The sequence below is a fragment of the Rutidosis leptorrhynchoides genome, chromosome 2, assembly GCF_046630445.1.
Source record: "Rutidosis leptorrhynchoides isolate AG116_Rl617_1_P2 chromosome 2, CSIRO_AGI_Rlap_v1, whole genome shotgun sequence".
NCBI lineage: Eukaryota > Viridiplantae > Streptophyta > Magnoliopsida > Asterales > Asteraceae > Rutidosis > Rutidosis leptorrhynchoides.
This window is the reverse complement of record NC_092334.1, coordinates 622,474,309-622,491,071: the sequence shown is the minus strand read 5'-3', so window position 1 is coordinate 622,491,071 and position 16,763 is coordinate 622,474,309. Positions and strand designations below refer to the sequence as shown.

The 16,763-nt window shown below is 36.0% G+C and overlaps 1 long non-coding RNA gene across 4 annotated transcripts; it reads right to left on the bottom strand.

The window, feature by feature from the left end:
- Positions 1–2,671: 2,671 nt before the first annotated feature.
- Positions 2,672–4,165, bottom strand: LOC139893571 (uncharacterized). 4 transcript variants are annotated; one of them, XR_011774609.1, is made up of 5 exons: positions 3,995–4,165; positions 3,728–3,832; positions 3,400–3,516; positions 3,134–3,299; positions 2,672–3,028 (listed from the first exon to the last, which is right to left on the bottom strand). It is a non-coding gene; the product is annotated as an uncharacterized lncRNA (long non-coding RNA). The 4 variants fall into 4 exon arrangements; XR_011774607.1 differs by having other exon boundaries at positions 3,134–3,516; XR_011774606.1 differs by having other exon boundaries at positions 3,134–3,832.
- Positions 4,166–16,763: the final 12,598 nt, after the last annotated feature.

Below are 16,763 nucleotides of genomic sequence, written 5' to 3'. Positions count from 1 at the left end.
ATAATAAGTATATAGACCATTAAAGGTAGTTATAATCTACTAAATTTATAACAATAATTCCTTTTTATAACCATCCAACATTGATACTATAGTAGTACGAACGGCATCCTAAAGTTCCAATCTTGAAGCTATAAGCCGCCAACAAAACAACATTGCATTTGTCAAAGAAAGCCACCCTGCATTGACCAGAGTACTTGGTTCCACACTTCCAAAACTATGATAATCTCATACTAGTGCTCTGTGGAGAAACTATGGAACTCGAAATGTCTTTATATTTATACATTTGATTGATAATCATAACAGAAAAGTTCTTAGCTACATAATAGAAATGGAAATTTCAGACAATTTACTCATGAACGGGTCAATTTGGGTTGTATTCTATCATAAACGGGTTAATGACTTTTCTCTAGCTAAAATAAAAATGGGGTTGAACGGGTCAAAATGTATTAATATTCACCCAATGTCAAGTTACGGAAACCTACGTCAAGTTACGTAAACTTACGTCAAGTTACGTAAACCTACGTAAAGTTACGAATTTACGTACAAACTTTACGTAAGTTACGTAAACTTACGTCAAGTTACGTACAAAAGCTACGTAAACTTACTTAAATTTACGTCAAGTTACGTAAAGTTACGTCATGTTACGTAAACTTACGTAAATTTTCAGAGCCAGTAACGTCACCGGTTGCACCGTCTACAGACCCTGGTGCACTTGAGATGCGTCCTGGTTGAGGCCTCAAGTTGATGTACCTAATGCTTTGAGGAAAAAGTGTTGACCCGGAAATTGAACGACCACCTCCATTTCTTATATCTTGTAGAGAACAAGGAAGTTAAATAGAGACATAGAGTTCACAACTATCATCTAATATCCAACACTATATATGATCAGTGGCAAATTTAAGGTCCTTCAGTACTCAGACAGCTAAAATGGAATGTAAAAATCAAAAATGTAACGCGTGGTAACAATCCGATACGAGATGTAGTCAAGTAACACTGACAATTATTGACAATACGAAAAAGGCCTACTTTTTAATTAGAAGAGACAAACTGCTGTCCTGAGTCTAATTCATTAGTTGAGATCAAAGACAGATAGATCATAGTTTGTTTGAGAGACTAAATTACAAATCAAAAAATGTTCAAAAGAAAAAGAAAAAAAAAAGAAAAAAAAAAAAAAAAAAAAAAAAAAGACAAATAGTCAATTGGAGATAAAAGAGATCATTAGTTGATTTGGGTTTAAAACCACGAAACTTAACTTCTTATAACTGTGTGGTAGGTCAGAAAACTTTAGCGGTCATAAAGAAGGATGTATGTGATCTGAAACAGATTAAGGGTCATACATTGTAAAACTTCATGTTACGTATCAAGGTGTGTCGAAGAGGTAAAAATATGGTGAAGGGTCACGCGAGACAAACCTGAGAGCATGAATTTCCCAACTTGAGGTCCGACAACTACTGGTAAATCGTACTGCTCAAGGGTAGCCCAAATAGTATCATCTACGAAAGGAAGACATATGTAAATCTGATCATGTAAATCTCTGAAAGGAGGACACAAATGATAACGTATACTGACCTCGTAACTTTGACTAAAAAAACTCGAGAAAATAAGCTCCAGGCATGGAATATTAGTTCTCCCATCATTAATTGCATCCCTGGCATCATCAGTTACATCTTGTATTATCATCATCAAGCGCACAGAACAAGGAAGTCAAATAAAGACATAGAGTTCACATGGGTTTTGATTTTGTGCGAGAGTGCGCATTGTACAAATAGATCATATCTTATCATCATTCTGTGAAACCTTGCAAAGCAGGTTGGTCGCCTCGAGATTAGTCGGCTCGCAAAGCGAGTAACTTGAGCCCAAAAGGTGACAAAAAAAAAGGCTTCAAACTGTATCTTGAGGCAGGCTTTCGAAGAACTGCATTAAACAAAAAGGGGAAAAACTTGCTCAAGGAAATAACCTCCAGAACATGGAATAGTAGTTCTCGCACAAAATACAATATGTGATCAGCGACAAATTTAATGTCAGTCAGTTGCTCAAAAATAAATCTAAAATACAATATGTAATGTGTTATGATACAATGGCGGAAGATAGTATAGATTATGAAACCCTTTTTATGTTATGTTTGCTTTTTAAGTTATAACAGATCAAATAAGTAGATATAAATACCTCTTTAGAGCAGATCAGCCTTTTCATCGAGACAATAGTGATAACGAGATGGCATCTTAATTTTCCAACCTTGAATCTCTAGAAACCATCATACTTGGTTCCTCACTTACTCTACACTGGTAATCGCATGATAATGCTCTGTGGAAATCTCTTTTAATATTAATACATTACAAAATCATAATCATAACATAATAAACCGGTAATTTAAGAAAATTTACTTATCACTGGGAATATGGGTTGTGTTTTATCTCAAACGGGTCAACGACTTCTCAAAAGGGTCGAACAGGTCAAAATGCGTTAAAAAGCACCCACTGTTGATGTGCACATAACCTCCTGAACATTTTATTCAAAAACAAAATTTAGAAGAAAATATAATGTTGATCTTCTGTAAGCATTATAAATGCATTAACTACTCAAATTTTTTTCATATGTCAAAAAAAATAATTAGTTGCCTGTCATACAAAACCGACCCTGCCCCCTTTGGGCCCATCAAATAGTGAACTTAACCAGATGACACATTGCTCAACCCGCCATACCTCCCCTATTTACAACCCTACTCAACACAGTTACCCGGAAAAATACCTGAAAATGTGTCTGCTTTTACAACGAGTTCATCGACTGTAATATATGGGAACAGAGAGTAATTTTGACCGATTCACTTATGAGTAGGTTAATTTAGTTAATAACTTACAAATACTGTAACATGTACACTTTGTCACCTCTATATTTAAGGAAAAATAAGATATACACTTACATGATTTACATACACCTTTGATCATCTTAACACTCACCCAAATGTTTAAAGCCCTTCTGATTGTCACATATGGACTGCCATGACTGTCTTTGCTATTTGCAGGTACTTCTTGAACAAAAAACAAAAACATCAAACCGAGGAAGCAAACGTTTAACAAAAGAAGAACACATGTGGAAGAAAAAAAAAAAAATCCAAAAAGAGGTCATTTGTTACCTGGCGAGCTATACTCACATTCTGAGGCGTCTTCCCGTCTCCTTGGCAATGGAATGCGGCAACTAGCTGATGACTCTGAGATTGCAAAGCAAGGATCATGTTGGGTAAATATTTACACTATTTCCAGTGTGCCTTCCTGTCACCTTGGCAATGGGCACTTCATTAACTGAAAATTTTGCATATCACAGGTAGTAATAGATATGGCAATTTTGACCCATTCACATATAAGTAGATCAACTTAGGTAAACAGTTATAATTTAACCCACCCATTTTGTCACCTTTAGATTGCAAGAAAAATAAGATAAGACGTTTACTGGATTTACATACACCTTTGTTCATCTTAACACTCACTCCAAGTCCAAGGTCTGAAGTCCTTTTAGTATCTGTAAAAAGAAGACGCATGTAAATCTAATTCTAATCATGTAGAAAAACAATAGAAAAAATAGACAATGGGACTGAATCATCTTATTGTTACCGACATACATAACATGTGGGAAGCACAATGCTAACAGAAAAATGTCAATACGTCTTGATAATACACATCTTCAAAAATGTGTTAAGCAAATAAAGGAAAACGTTCCTCGAGAAATTAACCTTCAGTTATTTGTCTCCCTTGCATCAGCTACATTATGTATTATCGTTGAGAGTTTAACAGAGTTCATACATCCATCACATCTAATGATTCCCAATAGCCATAACCTAATGGAAACAAAAAGCTAAAAGGTTCCAAAATATGCGGTGCATAAATAGTTTTATGGAAACGGACATTTTGTTTGGTGAGGCAATAAAGGGTTTGAAATTAAAAGGATTAATAGAGAAAAACGAGGCTTTAAATGATGAGCAACAGATTAAAAATAATACCCGACTCCATACGATGTCAGCACGGCCACTGATATCACCAGAAATATTGTATTGAACAAGAGCAGTCATAGCCTTTTGACCTACCAACCATTGATCCAAATCTTGATAGCACATATAAGTTTCATTAAATTTAACCTCAACCTTCAAATTTTTAATACTGAAACAGCCCTAATTTCCAAGAAAGAAAAAAAAAAAAAAAAAAAAAAAAATAAATAAAAAAAAAAAAAAACCCTTGTATAGCAAAACACACCACAAAAAGAAACCCAAAAACATAAAATAAATCCTTTTCTAATAAAACAAGTATTTTAAAAGTTAAACCAAACACTAACAAACTACAGCTATTAACCTAATTTCTTCAAATCCCATAACATAAAGACAGTGTTTGAAGCACATGAACTAACCATAAGAACATCCTGAGCGTCAAGTGGAATTGGGTCTGAACCAGGAAACTTAACTTCTTTTAACTGTGTGCTAGGTCAGAAACCTTTAGTGGTCATAAAGAAGGATTGTATGTGATCTGCAACAGATTAAGGATCAGTGATAAGATTTTGTTGGCTACTTATGTAAAGTTAACTGAAACAAAAACCTTTCATATTACAAGTATCACGTGATATATAATAAATTGTATGAAAAAGCATACAACGTTCCTGCAGTTGGAAAATAAGAGTAGGGTGTCTGATTCTGTAACCAGATATTTCTCAGCGAATCGTGTTTGGATATCACCATTTGAAAGTCCGTTTGTCATAATAATATTAAAACTAGGGACTGTCGGAATTTAATACATTCGGATGAGATAAAAAATTACAAACCTATAACATGTTACGTAGGTGTGTTGAAGATGAATAAAATGTTTAGTGGCTATATATAGAAGTTGATCATAAAAAAAAATACAAAATACTAGTCCAATAATATGATAAGAATGATTAAACACACAACCCTAGTGCAGCTTAAACATCTATAAAATAACAATTAAACAAGTCAATCTGCATATGACATTAAACAAAATAAATATACAGCACAAGTCATACAAGTAAAATTCTAACAAATTTTCAAAAGTTTTAACTTTAAAATAATCTAATGAAATTTTTAATGAAAACAAAAAACTTGAAAGTCTTAAGAGGCGATGACTGAATAAACACACACCTCTTGCAGTTTGATCATTATTTGTATCGTTATCAATGCCATTCAATCTAACTATACGTATGTATACATTCAAATTATCCTTTCCCTTTGTAATACACAAGATACCTAATTATATACTAATATCAAATCCAGTGACACTCAAACACCGAATTTGATACAAATAATATAACAGTTGCTATATACAAAAATATAAACTCCCTCCGTCCCAAAATTTGTTTCCCATTTGACTTTTAAAAGTCTTTCGATTTCTACTTTGACTTGATTCTGCACATAGTATACTAAAAAAGTTAGCATTTTGTTATTTGTTTTAATTCACAGATGATGTAGTTAGCATTTTTTTAGAACAATCACTTAGAATTCATACCAAATATACTAAAATTTTGTAACCTACACATATGTAAGAAGAAATAACAGACCATAATCATCTGCACAGCTTATAAAGGTCTAACACGATTCATATACGCACCAGTCGTCTTATTGTTCCTGACAGACAAAACCTGTAAGAATCACAAAGCAGGAAAACGTTAAAAAGGTATAACACGGTTCATACAGGCATCAATCGTCTTATTGTTCCCGACGGACATAACATGTGACAAGTTGTTTGTATGATACCAAGCATACCATTAGTTGCAGGATTTGACATTGCGAATACCGCTGATCTTGTAGAAATTGACCCTTGATTCATAATTTGTACTCAAGAACATCAAATCAAATCTACCCTGAAAACAAGAACTGTAAAACCTAATTTCACACGATGATTCAAATCTTGATAACTGATACGAACTCGAATAGACCGTATCAATAACACGTATACCGTTCTCTAGAATTTAAGCCCAATTTTTTTTTAAAAAAAAAAAAAAATTAGCAGAAATTACCCTAATTACCAAAGAAGAATCCACTTTGCTTACAAGACTTTAAGTATTCAAGATCAACACATAATCATAGATAAAGTCAATTTTAATAGCAACCTAATCATACCCTAAACAACCTAAGCCCTTGATTCATAATTTGTACTCAAGAACATCAAATCAAATCTACCCTGAAAACAAGAACTGTAAAACCTAATTTCACACGATGATTCAAATCTTGATAACTGATACGAACTCGAATAGACCGTATCAATAACACGTATACCGTTCTCTAGAATTTAAGCCCAATTTTTTTTTAAAAAAAAATTAGCAGAAATTACCCTAATTACCAAAGAAGAAATTACCTTTGTATAGCAATTAGCAAACACACCACGCAAAGAAACCCTAAAACAAAAATAAATAAATAAATAAATCGTTTTTTTAATAACCCTTGAGATAACGTACGATTAACAACTTCACAAAAAAACTGGTTAGAGCGTTTACAATGGCTTTAAGACGCTGTACCATTTCCGCGCCGCCGACGGAATACCTTGAACGCCGCCCGCCGCCGCTGTCGCCCTCCGTGAAATAGATGAAAATCATGCAAGAACAGAAATAATTACCATAAAAGAAATGAGGAAACCGGAGTGGGAATTGATGAGAATGAACGGAATATTTTCCGGCGGTGATGGAGAATTAGAACGTTGGAAACAATTGACAGCAGATATTTGAACGTTTGATCGGTGGGGTTTAAAAATTTGAGCGTGTTTATTTTGTGAAGGAAGAGGGTTTGTGATGCTATTTATACTTTTTTTACAACATATTAAAGAGTAGTTTCAGCTTTAGATCTAAGGTACCACTATACGGAGTATTTTTTAATTTTATTACCGTTATTAAAAAACACGGAGTAATTCGCTAGGATCTTGTTACCTTTTACCCTATATTATATACCGAGTAAATTAATAATGATGAATACCAAACCTACATTTTTTTTTTTTTTAAGCGAGGAAACCCTCCTATGAACGAGCACATTAACTCCCTCATAGAAGGTAAAAACTCGGGTAATCAAGCCCCCCGAACGTGAGACCTGATACCGGGTGAATTGGGCATTATGCGCACCCTCTAGTCATACTCTCTTTTTGAACAATTTGGCAGGAATTGAACCTGGGTGGTGTGATTCATTGGGCAACTAGTGGCAACCTACATTTGTTTAGGCATATTTTATTACGAGTATATATTAATTAATTCATTCATTCAATCAATCATTTATTTTCTAACTAATTCAACTAAGTTTATACAGTGATAAACTTAAATTTAATTAGTTTAACAGTAAATTTCTTCATAAATTATATACGATTTATTATCGTTTAAATGTTTTATTCTAAATTAAATATACTACTTGATTACTTATTTTCTGTATCTAAAACTCAAAAGTTCAATCTATCTAATCTAATCTAATCTAATAATAGTATAAAACACGGTAACAAATTTTTCTTAGCATTTTATTATTACCATAATATAATAATAATAATAATAATAATAATAATAATAATAATAATAATAATAATAATAATAATAATAATAATAATAATAATAATAATAATAATATTTTTTAAGACAATTTTTAATGACTAATTTACGTCACAATTATACGCATGTATATAAAATGTTTGAAGATAATGTTCGTTATGTTTCACTAGAATCACTTTTTCTTTTCTTATTACATCACTCACACTTTGTTCTAAGTTAAATATGCTACGTACTTGATTGCTTATATAGGCACCATATGCTCTCGATTTTAGGCTTCGGTCATAAATTTGTGACGATGGAATTCCACGTGTCTCATCTTAGTTAGAACTTTGGTGTTAGTCAATGGAAACTCCACGACCGAGTGTATGCTTAAAAGATGTCTTTGTTCATTAAAGTGATCATCTAAGCCCTTTTCTTTTCATTGTTGTGATGGAAGGGCAACGTCGGCCGGCCTCGGTGCCAGGCCTAGTGGGGGACGACACCGGGCATCAAAATTTATGGGGCATCAAATGATGGTCCATGTTACCGTCTAATTTATGTCTAAATTTGTGACACGAAGTTTAATGTCTCGTATCATAAAATTTGATATATTTGATAAATATCTATTAACGGATTAGTCGTTTAAATTTGACAAAATTCAAATACATAATGAATATTTGCTTTTATTTACAAAATTAAATGATCGAGGGCACTTTTCGATCGACTCACACAAGGCATCCAAAAAATACATGATTGGCCCATGTGGAAGCACTTCACAACGCTTTTCGCCAAACGGCTGACTCCGATTTGATTCACGGGGCGAGACTTGGTTCTTGGTTCTTTAACTGGAAAAATACCTGCAAATGGTGTGTTCGTCAACTATGGTTAAGATGATTTATGGTTACATATTTACACTAATTTCTAGGCGTTTTCCTGTTATCCTAGCGATAATGAGTTCGTCAACTAAATACTTTGCAAGTGGTCAGGTAGTAAGTTTTGTTAAAATACAATGCAAATTTAGAATAATATGGAATTAGTAAATGTATATGGGTAAAATATCTAGATATTAATATGTATAAGAAAATATCTAGATATTAGAATATGAGAGAAAAATCTAGAAATTGAAATGTAAAAGAAAAATCTAGATATTTGTAGGTTGTAGAAATATCTAGATATTTATATATCCATGAAAATATCTAGGTTCTAGAATGTTCCATGAAGTAGTATAAATATGGGAGGAGATTTCATTTGTGTTGTGTGAAGTTGTGAAGAAGAGAAGAAGAGTGTGAGTTAGCGAAAGTAGAGAAGAGAAAGCTTGTAAGTAATATTGTAATTGTAATTTAATATAAGTGTTTTTGTTAAGTTTCTCGATCAAGCCTTAGTTTGTGTTTAAGTTCTTAGTGCACTTTTGTTGTTCTTATTATATGGTCGGCTCTGCCGCCTAAGTAATACATGGTCGGTTATACCGCCTAAAGATATATGGTCGACACTGTCGCCTAAGTACATTGTGCACTAAGGATTTATAAAATTAAAGGCTAACCAACGTCAAAGTGTTGGTGTAGTGAGTCTAGTATAGTCTAGGTCCTCTATAGTGGGTGTGTTGGGCTCGTCGAAGCTTCCAACAATTGGTATCAGAGCGGGTCGTTCGGGACCATTTCTAGTGGAGAAAATCGGTAAACGTTGGACGTTTACATCGGCTTGTTTTCACCAAGGCTCTAAGGAAGATTCTGTCGGAGCACAGTTAGGAACTGTGAAAGCTCATCGGTCAGGGACCAAGCTTATTGGACGTTGGACGTCATGATGGCAGATCTTGCAAGTACGAGCAGTGGAATCAAGAGTCTCAATAACCACAACTATGTTTATTGGCGGACTTGCATAGAATCCTACCTACAAGGACAGGATTTATGGGAAATAGTTGCTGGCAGTGACACAACGCCTCCACCGAAAGAAAATGCTGAAGCCTTGAGAAAATGGAACATCAAGGCCGGGAAGGCTTTATTTATATTAAAGACTACAATCGAGGAGGATCTATTGGAGCACATCCGTGACGAGAAAACACCAAAGGCAGCTTGGGAAACTTTTGAAAAATTATTTTCAAAGAAGAATGAAGCACGCCTCCAGCTCTTGGAAAATGAGCTTGCGGGTATCTCACAAGGAAGTCTGTCTATTTCTCAGTATTTCACCAAGGTGAAATCAATTTGCCGTGAGATATCTCAACTTGCTCCTGAAGAGAAAGTGAGTGATGCAAGGATGAAGAGAATTATCATCCACGGCTTAAGATCCGAGTATAATGGATTTATAGCCGCTGTGAGAGGATGGCCTACTCAACCATCATTAATAGAGCTGGAGAATCTATTGGCAAATCAAGAGGCATTAGCCAAGCAGATGAATGAAGTAACCATAAAAGACGGAGAAGATGCACTCTTCACCAATAAAAAGAAAGCAACATCTCGAAGACAAGAGGCGATGAAAGAAAGTAAGACATATGGGTGGAAGGGTCACCCAAAATCAAAAGGCAACGCTTCAGGGGGAGCTCAACAAGGAAGAAGAGATCATCGCCAACAACATGGGAAAAATGATAAGAGAAAGAATGGTGAATGCTTCAATTGTGGCAAGAAGGGTCATTTTGCTCGAGATTGTAGATTCCCCAGAAGGCGAACTTTTGAAGGAAATGTGGCCGCCGCAAGAGATGAGAAGAAAGAGGTCACATTCGAAGCAACCATTAATGAGGAAACATGGGATGCAGAAGCAGGACTCTCCGTTGAAGCTGACATGGATGATCAAGCTCTTACAACAACTTTAAAGTCAAAAATAAACTACAAAGATGATTGGATCATCGATTCTGGGTGCTCAAATCATATGACCAACGATGGGACAAAGCTACAAGAAATGGAGGATTACAAAGGAAAGAGAGTCGTGTTGACAGCCGACAATTCAAGGTTGTCTATTTCTCACATTGGAAAGACAATAATTCCAAATGAAAGCGGCTCTCATAAGCTCCAACTCGAGAAGGTGTATCTTGTCCCTGGCCTAAAGAAGAATTTACTATCAGTACCACAATTGACAGCAGAAGGGAATTATGTGCTCATTGGACCAGAAGATGTGTCCGTATTCAAGAGAGTGAAGGTGGTTGGCAATCCAATTATGCAAGGAAGAAGAATAGAGTCTGTCTATGTACTATCTGCTGAAACGGCATATGTCGATAAGACTCGAAAGAATGAAACGGCTGATCTTTGGCATGAACGTCTTGGGCATGTGGGCTACAACAAGTTAAAGGAGATGATGGTGAAATACATAGTAAATGGCCTTCCTCAAATTGATATCCGAACAGATACAATATGTGCTGGATGTCAATTTGGCAAAGCTCACCGATTGCCATTCAAGGAGTCAGAGCATCAGTCCAAGACACCACTAGAGCTCATACACTCAGATGTCTTCGGCCCAGTGAAACAAACATCACTTGGAGGTATGAAATATATGGTGACATTCATTGATGACTTCTCAAGATATGTGTGGGTTTACTTCATGAAGGAGAAGTCGGAGACTTTTCTGAAGTTTAAAGAGTTCAAGAACAAGGTAGAAAGTGAGCTCAATACTAAGATCCGGTGCTTACGCACAGATAATGGAGGAGAATATTTATCGACTGAGTTCGATATCTATCTTGAGAAGCACAAGATTAGAAGACAATTAACTTGTCCCAATACTCCACAGCAGAATGGAGTGGCGAAACGCAAGAATCGTCACCTTGCCGAAACTTGTCGAAGTATGCTTCATGGTAAGAATGTCCCAGGCAGATTTTGGGCCGAATGTATGAGGACGGCATCGTACGTGATTAACAGACTCCCACAAACAAAGTTGGGATATATTTCACCATATGAAAGATTATGGAAGATCAAACCAACCGTCAACCATCTCAAAGTTTTTGGATGTGTTTGCTACGTCTTCGTGCCAGATCATCTACGAAGCAAATTTGAGAAGAAGGCAATTCGGTGCATTTTTGTCGGTTATGATGAATCAAGAAAAGGATGGAGATGTTGTGATCCAGATACCGAAAAGTGTCATACTTCAAGAAATGTGGTATTTGATGAAGCGTCTTCATGGTGGTCACCTCAAAAGATAGAGCTTCCAGAATCTCATGGATTAGAAGAAGGTCCAGAAGAAAAAGAAGAACATAAAGAGCACATATCGGATCCAATTAAAGAAGGAGATGGATCGTACTCTAAGGAAACGAGTCCATGGAAAACTGGGGTACATCAATCTACATCCGAAGAAGTTCGTCCAAGCCAAATGGATGTTGAGGAGCATGTGCAAGAATTACGGAGATCAACAAGGTCGAGGAAACCTAATCCGAGGTATGCCAATGCTGCTCATGTGGATGAATCAATACCTATTGAGCCTTCCACTTATGAAGAAGCAGCACAAAGTCAAGAATGGCAGAAAGCGATGGAAGAAGAAATTAATGCACTAAAAGAAAACCAGACATGGAGTTTAGTTCCAAAGCCAAAAGATGTAAAACCAATATCTTGTAAATGGGTTTACAAGGTGAAGACTCGATCAGATGGCTCCATTGAAAGGTATAAAGCTCGACTTGTTGCTAGAGGTTTTTCTCAACAATATGGGCTGGATTATGAAGAAATGTTTAGTCCAGTGGCGAAGATCACAACAATTCGAGCTCTACTAGCTTTATCCGCCAGCAAATCTTGGAAGATGTGGCAGATGGATGTCAAGAATGCTTTTTTACATGGAGAACTTGACAAAGACATTTATATGGAGCAACCAAGAGGCTTTGAGAACAAGTCTCATCCTGACCATGTCTGCAAATTAAAGAAAGCACTATACGGCTTGAAGCAGGCTCCAAGAGCTTGGTACGGGAAGATTGGCGAGTTCTTGGTACAAAGTGGTTTCACAGTTGCTCCTTCAGATTCTAGTTTATTTGTGAAACAATATCAAGGAAAACTAGCCATAGTGCTAGTATATGTGGATGACTTAATCATCACGGGAGATCACTATGAGGAGATTCAAAGAACAAGAGAGAATCTGTCTATCAGATTTCATATGAAGGAGCTTGGAGAACTCAAACATTTTCTTGGACTCGAAATAGAGCAGAAAAGAGATGGATTATTTCTGGGACAACAGAAATATGCGCGAGATCTTTTACAAAAGTACGGAATGCTTAATTGCAAACCTATCTCAACTCCGATGGATCCGAATACAAAACTACGAGCAGATGAAGGAAAAAGTCTTCAAGATGTTACCATGTATCGAAAGATGGTCGGAAGTCTTATTTATCTCACACTAAGCCGGCCAGACATATCTTATGCAGTTGGAGTGGTTAGTCGATAAATGAGCAATCCGAAGAAGCCTCACCTTGATGTTGTACGACGCATCTTAAGGTATGTTAAAGGCACTATCAACTTTGGTATTTTATACAAGAAAACAAAAGAATGTCACGTGACTGGATATTGTGACGCCGATTACGCTGGAGACTATGATACACGACGGTCAACAACTGGATACATGTTTAGTCTTGGATCGGGAGTAATATCATGGTGCAGCAAGAGACAACAAACTGTATCCTTATCAAGCACTGAAGCAGAATATCGATCGGCATCATCAGCAACACAAGAAATTACATGGTTGAAACAACTAATGGAAGATCTTCATCAATCAACAGATTATCAAGTAAATCTTCTTTGCGATAACCTATCAGCTATACGACTAGCAGAAAATCCAGTCTTTCATGCAAGAACAAAACATATAGAAGTGCACTATCACTATGTTCGTGAGAAGGTCCTTGAAGGAAAAATCAAGATGGTGCCAACAAAGACAGATGAACAGGTTGTAGATATATTCACCAAGAGCCTAAGTAAATCAAAGTTTGAAAAATTCAGAGAAGCACTTGGAATGGTGTGCAAGACATCGTTGGAAGAAAATTTGCATTGAGGGGAAGTGTTAAAATACAATGCAAATTTAGAATAATATGGAATTAGTAAATGTATATGGGTAAAATATCTAGATATTAATATGTATAAGAAAATATCTAGATATTAGAATATGAGAGAAAAATCTAGAAATTGAAATGTAAAAGAAAAATCTAGATATTTGTAGGTTGTAGAAATATCTAGATATTTATATATCCATGGAAATATCTAGGTTCTAGAATGTTCCATGGAGTAGTATAAATATGGGAGGAGATTTCATTTGTGTTGTGTGAAGTTGTGAGAGTGAAATAAGAAGTGAGTTGTGAAGAAGAGAAGAAGAGTGTGAGTTAGCGAAAGTAGAGAAGAGAAAGCTTGTAAGTAATATTGTAATTGTAATTTAATATAAGTGTTTTTGTTAAGTTTCTCGATCAAGCCTTAGTTTGTGTTTAAGTTCTTAGTGCACTTTTGTTGTTCTTATTATATGGTCGGCTCTGCCGCCTAAGTAATACATGGTCGGTTATACCGCCTAAAGATATATGGTCGACACTGTCGCCTAAGTACATTGTACACTAAGGATTTGTAAAATTAAAGGCTAACCAACGTCAAAGTGTTGGTGTAGTGAGTCTAGTATAGTCTAGGTCCTCTATAGTGGGTGTGTTGGGCTCGTCGAAGCTTCCAACAAGTTTGACTGATTCACATATGAGTAGGTCAACTTAGGTAATAAGTTACGAAAAAAGAGAGCGGCGATTTTCTATCCAATTTTTTCGGATCTTCCTTTTTAATCGTTCTGGTTGTTTTTTTCACGGCGATCTCGCCGGGGAGGGAGGGACGATGGTGCCCAATCTACGATCAACGCCATTGAAAGATGGTTGGTTCTTTAAAGAGCGACGTAAACAGAAGACGGTGTACAAGAGAATCGATCTCAATTGGGACGACAACAGCGCCGTCATGATTCATGAACGAATCCTTTTACGTTACCAATTTCCCAGAGTATGCAGACGTGAAAAGTTTGTGGAAAGCTTTTGAAGTTTACGGCTGTTTAATTAACGTTTTCATTGCAAACAAACGGTCTAAGTCGGGTAAGAGGTTTGCGTTCATCAAATTCATGGACGTTAAAAATATCATTGAAATGGAAAACAGGTTGGCTGATGTATGGATGGGTTCTTTTCATCTTTATGTTAAGGCTGCTAAGTTTCCCAAATCACATCCTGAATCTAAACCTAATCCGACGAATTCGAAGGGATCGTTAAAGAAAGATACGGTTGAACCAATACCGACAGAAAACTGTTTCAATGATGACAAGTCTTATGCTTCTAAACTATCTGTTGAGGCATCCTCGTCCAAACAGGTGAAGAAACTTGTGTTGGAGAACTCTGATTTAGTTACGGTTAAACAGGATGATCACATCGTCATGGCGAAAGTAAAGAGCTTCGAGTCACTATTTTCGGTGTTACGTTTAGTGCAGGCAGAAGGTTTTGACGAGGTCAAGGCACAATATATAGGTTGTTGTTGGATATGGTTCAAGTTCACGTACATCGGCTTCTAGTTGTCTTGCGTTTAAAGGTAACGTAAACCTTATGTCCTTGTTTGCTTGTGTTAAGGCCGCTTAGGAAAATTCCATTGTTGATGAACGTATAGTTTGGGTCGAGATTTCTGGCCTCCCTTTATGTGCATGGGGTACGAGTGCTTTTAAAAAAGTTGCAAACCTTGCTGGCAGGTTTTTGTTTTTCGAGCCTAATAGCAAAGTCCCGCTGTCTTCAGGACGAGTGTGTATCGCCACTCAGTCCAAAAAACAGATTTCCTTAAATGAACTTGTCAGTGTGAATGACATAGATGTTGATGTGCGTATTCAGGAGGTCGGATCTTGGATCTTCGACATTGACGCGACGGTTGACACCCAAAATGATACTTCGTTTTCCGATAGTGTTGAGGTGATAATTGAGAATTCTGATTCAGTCTCTAATGTAGGTGACAACGAAACAGAAGGATCACCTCAAGGAATTTGATGGGATGAATTTGGATTCTTTTTCCAATATTGACAGTTCGGTTCATATGAACAAGGATAAGGACAGTAAATCATGTCCCAAGTCTGGTGCAGCTGATAGTGCTAGCTTATCCGGTGGGTCGGTTAACTGCCGCACACCATTCATGATGAATGAGCTGAATGGTAAGAGTGATGGCCAAGACTTTTCTTCTGATAGTTTGGTGGGTATTGGGGAACTTCTTGGTTACAATCTTTAAGGTTACAATTCGGGTGTGGATCGAGCTCATGATGTTCAAATGAAGGTCATTTCTCTTAATAGTTGCGGGTGCAAAGTTTTATTGAAACGACAATGGATCAGAGATACATGTAGGGATGGCAATGGCCACCCGATCCGATGGATATCCACCCGCTTCGTGATGGATATGGATGAACCTAAATGGATACGGATACGGATACGGATACGGATGAACCTTAACGGATATGGATATGGATATGGATGAAAAGTTTCATCCATGGATATATCCATTACCACCCGAAATACATATACAAATATATAAATATAGATATATGCGTACATATTTACTATTACAAGTTTATTTACCGTTAAATTTACGTATTTCTTTCAACCCATAATTAAATAACTATAATATATTACAATAAAATACGTATAAATAATAATATAAACTTACAAATTTCATATATAATTTTTCATAATCTATGTTTTATAGTAAAAATAAAATTTTTTTGTTATATCTTCGACAAGGATTACACATTCTTATGGGTAGATTTTAATTATGTCATGTTATATTTATTTTTGTTGTACTACGTTTTTATTTTAATCGAATATTAGAAAATATTATAACATTTTTTTAACATCCATTGGATATTCATTAAACTGCTAAATCCATTGGATATGGATATGGATGGATGACCTGAAACTAAATGGATATGGATATTGATATGGATGAACAAAAACTAAATGGATATGGATATGGATACGGCATCACCCGATCCATATCCGATCCATTGCCATCCCTAGATACATGTGTTTCTTTGAATGTTCAATTTCTCGGGTTACAAGAATCGAAGATGACCCGACTCCAAATGTTTCGCCTCAAGTCATTATGGGGAAACCATCTTTTCGACTACGCAGTTAGTTTAGCTAGAGGGCTCTCTGGAGGAATTATCTCTTTATGGGATTCTCATGTTTTTGTTAAAGAGAGAATATGGAGCGATGTTCACTTTATAATCGTTCGGGTATTGAGTACTACTATTTTCATGAATTTAAGAAAACAAAACGTGCTTGCAAGTGACCCAAAATCGGAATAATTCATCTTCACATGTCGATGCTCCTTCTACATTCA